This window comes from Tupaia chinensis, unplaced genomic scaffold (assembly GCF_000334495.1).
Source record: "Tupaia chinensis unplaced genomic scaffold, TupChi_1.0 Scaffold000515_1, whole genome shotgun sequence".
In the NCBI taxonomy this organism is placed as follows: Eukaryota; Metazoa; Chordata; class Mammalia; order Scandentia; family Tupaiidae; genus Tupaia; species Tupaia belangeri.
In genome coordinates this window covers 7716243-7720394 of record NW_006160028.1, presented here as the reverse complement: position 1 = coordinate 7720394, position 4152 = coordinate 7716243, and the positions used below count along the sequence as shown (strand labels likewise).

The 4152-nt window shown below is 43.6% G+C and overlaps 1 pseudogene; it reads left to right on the top strand.

The window, feature by feature from the left end:
* Window positions 1-1489: 1489 nt before the first annotated feature.
* LOC102476247 (NADH dehydrogenase [ubiquinone] 1 beta subcomplex subunit 3 pseudogene) lies at window positions 1490-1852 on the top strand (annotated as a pseudogene).
* Window positions 1853-4152: the final 2300 nt, after the last annotated feature.

The window sequence follows — 4152 nt, the reverse complement described above, 5'->3', positions numbered from 1 at the left end:
TCATAATAAAACAAGAATTAAAGAAAACATTTATTTGCCATTTCTTTAAATGACCCAAGTATGTGCTAATAAACTGGGGGAGTGGGGGGAATATACATTCCAGAAAGTTAGAAATGTTTTCTGTTAGTGATCCAGCACGTAGTGTGGTGTTTAAGGTGGCTAGATCCTACATGGTGGACTCTCCTGGACTCGCATATGGTGGACCACAGTTCGGATCCCGAAAAAAATAGTTAATAAAATGATACTTCATTCTGGGTCCAGTAGGTGGTGTGATGTTTAAGATATGGCCATTCCCTGGGGAGGGGGTGTGACTTTTTATTTTCCCTCTCTGTCTCTCTCCAGCAAATGCACATGCCCTAAATCAAAAACCTGAAAAAAAGAGAAGAAAGTATTTCAAGGAAGGTACCACATGGCTGTGATTAGTGGTTAATGGAAGCTGGATCCCACGTGGCTGACTATGGTTCAAGACCCAAACCCAGTGAATTAAAAAACACATTAGGAGAGGAAAGCAGGTGGCATGATGGTGAAGGTGCTGGACTTCCACATGACCAGTTGTGGTTCAAATCCCAGACCCAGTGGCTTGAAAATCATGCCAGGCAAGTGTGTGTGCATACCCAAAACCCTGAGAGGAGAACGGGAAAGGGAGTGATTTCTCACTTTCCCATTCTCTCTCTAGTGAATGCATGCACCCTGTAGCAAATACCTATAGCAAAACTAAACAAAAATACAGTAGGAGCATGTGCATGAGTGCCCCAATCACAACAGGACATAGGGATGAACAAGGGGTTATGGGATGACCACGCCCCACTGAAACATGCCTTCTGTTTTTCTCTTGTGAATGCATGTATCCTCTGGCAATCTTTAAAAAAAAAAAAAAAGGCAGTTCAGAATGCACTTTAAAAGAATAAGTTGCCAGAGGGCATCTGTGCTCAGCAGGGAGACAGAAAAGTGACAAAGTACCTCCTATGGGGGATGGTCAGACTGCAATCCTTTCTGTACCCTGGTGTGGGCACACGCACACACCCACACACATACACACATGCACACACCCACTCACCTGGTATGTTTTTCAAGCTGTATACATACACACAAGCAATTGATATGTTTTTCAAGCTATGGGGTCCAGAACCTGAACCACACCATCGTCCTGAGAGATCCAGCTACCTTAAACGCCACACCACTGGCTAGCCCTCAGAATGCTTTTAAACAAAAAAGTTTTTGATATAGGGCACATTTACTTGCCAGAGAGAGACACAGAGAGAGAGAGACTGAGACATCACTCCCAAAAGAATGGCCACTCTGCAATCCCTTCTCCTCCATTATCCTCTCAGGATTTTTGGGCATGCATACACAAATACCCAGCCATGATTTTTCAATCCACCAGGCCTAGGACTGGAACCATAGTTGGCCATCTGGGAGTCCAACACCTTAACCACCACACCACCTCCTGGCCCCAGAATGCATTTTTAAAAACACTTATTATGCCTGGAGTGTCCTGAGAGGTCAGACTGCCATCAGTCATGGCCCATGGACATGAACATAATCATGGTCATGGATACAGTAAAATGGAACTTCCAGATTATAAACAATAAAAGATAGCAGGAACAAGATTAGAAACTGTCCAAGAGAAGTTGGCTGCCTAAGGACTAAAGAGATCCATGGGGCCAGAATAAAGCTCAGAGATACATGGGTGGCTTTGCAAAAACTGTGTCCTTCATTGGTGCATTGTTAAAATAATTCAAGTGGGGATTTGCTGCATTTTTAGTAGCTATAGGAGCTGAATATTTCCTGGAGACCCAGAATAAAGATAAAAAGCGGGACCAGCAGATAGCGTAATGGCTATGTTGCTGGACTCTCGTAGTCGACCACAGCTTGAGTCCTGAACTGGGTGGCTTAAACTCAAGCCAGGGAGCAAGTGTGTGCGTGCCCAAGATCCCAAGAGGAGAATGGAGGAGAAGGGATTGCAGCGTGGCCATCCCCCCTTGGGGGGTGATTTCTCACTTTCTGTGTCTCTGTCTGTCTCTGTCTTTCTGGTGAAAGCATGTGCCCTATAACAAAAACGTCTCTCTCAAAAAAAAAAAAAAAAAAAAAAAACAAAAAAAGCAGAACAACAACAGCATAATTCACTTAGAAGATAAACTATCCCAAATGGAAAGCCCGAGATGATTTTTAGTAGCCACAAAATATTCCATCAACTGGGACCAGCAGTTAGCGTAATGGCTATGTCGCTGGACTCCCACATAGTCAACCATGGTTCGAGTCCCGGACCCAGTGGCTTAAACTCACGCTGGGCACGTGTGCGTGTGTGCTCAAGATCCCGAGAGGAGAATGGAGGAGAAGGGATTGCAGCGTGGCCACCCCCCCTGGGGGGGGATTTCCTGCTTTCTGTCTCTGTCTGTCTGGCGAGCGCATGCGCCCTATAGCAAAAACCTCTCAAAAAAAAAAAAAAATTCCATCAATACTTACTATAATTTGCATTCTGTTATTATTAGACAACACCATAGCCATTACACCAACTGTGGGTCCTAGTGGATTATGTTCTTTAGACTCTATCTCTACTGGTATTAATGCTCTACAAAGTTCTGTCTGAAAATCTCTTTATTTTGCTGTCATTTCTAAAGGATAGTTTATTGGGTATGTCATTGCAAAGTAGATAGCTGTTTTTTCTCAGTATACCTGAAGACAGCATTTCAATATCTTTTAGCTTCTGTCATTGCTGCTGGGAAATCCGTTTCCAGACTAAAGAAGAATATTTTTACAGCAATCTTGTTTCTCTCTAGCTGTTTTTAAGCTCTTCTGTCACTGACCTTCTGCAGTTTCACTCTAATTTGCTGAGACAAATTTTACTTCTCCCTCTTGAGATTCATTAGACTTCCATCACCTCTAGATTTTCCTTCCTTTCTTTCTTATCAATATTTCTTTTTTTCTTTTTTTTTGAGAGAGAGAGATTTTTGTTATAGGGCATGTGTACTTGCCAGAGAGACAAAAAGAGACAGAGACAGAAAGTGAGAAATCTCAAGAGGGGATAGCCACACCACAATCCTTTCTTCTCTCAGGATTTTGGGCACAGACACACACAAGCCTGGCATGAGTTTCAAGCCACGGAACAGCCCCACAAAGGCCTGGCATGAGTTACAAGCCACTGGGTCTGGGACACAAACCACCATTGACTAAGTGGGAGTCTAGCGCCTTAATCACCTACTGGTCCCTCTTATCAGTATTTTTAATTTGCTATAGGGCATGAGCTCACCAGAGAGAGAGAGGGGGGGGGAGAGAGAGAGAGGAAAACTGAGAGAGACCATTAGGGGAACAGCCATGCCATAGTCCTTCCTCCACCAATCTCAAGATTCTGGGTATACATGTACACGCATCTGGCATGTTTTTCGAACCAATGGATCCAGGACGCAAACCGAGCAATTGGTCATGTGGGATTCAGACACCTTAACCAGCCCGCCACCTGCTGACCCTCTTCTTTTCTGAAAAGACCAGAGAGCACATGTACTCACCAGAAATACAGAGAGAGGAAGCACCACCTAATGTGGCATAGTCACACCACAATCCCTTCTTCTCTACCCTGTTGTGATTTGGGGTATGCACATAAATGAAACTGGCTGTTTTCTCAAGCAGCCAGGGCTGGAATTTGAACTACAGTTGGCTATGTGGGATACAGCTTTCTTTTTTTTTTTTAATTAATTTATTTATTTTTTTAAAATTTATTCATTTTCTACATTAATTCACTATACACCATCACAACACACAAATGAATTTTCCATCCAAAATACACTGTGCATTGGCTCAATCAAGCACATCAACATACATGTTCTCAGCAAATAATTTTCCAATTCTTATGTCCTGCATACCTTGCCTTTTGTTTTGCCATCCTTGATTCCCCATCCCCCACCCTCTGCTATGTCCCATCCTCCTCCCCCATTGTCCCTGGCATCCATGGTTGCCCTCCATGCCTCCCCCCCATTCAATTGTTCTGCCAATGAACTTAATTAGTCTAAATATATCCAACAGCTAGCACAGCTGACACATACCTATACATGAACCCAAGTCTGACTTTAGGCATAACCCCAGTGAGTAGAATGAACATACTATAAAGTAGTACCCAGCTGGGCCCATACAGCTCGCTGCAGTCGTCAAACATGC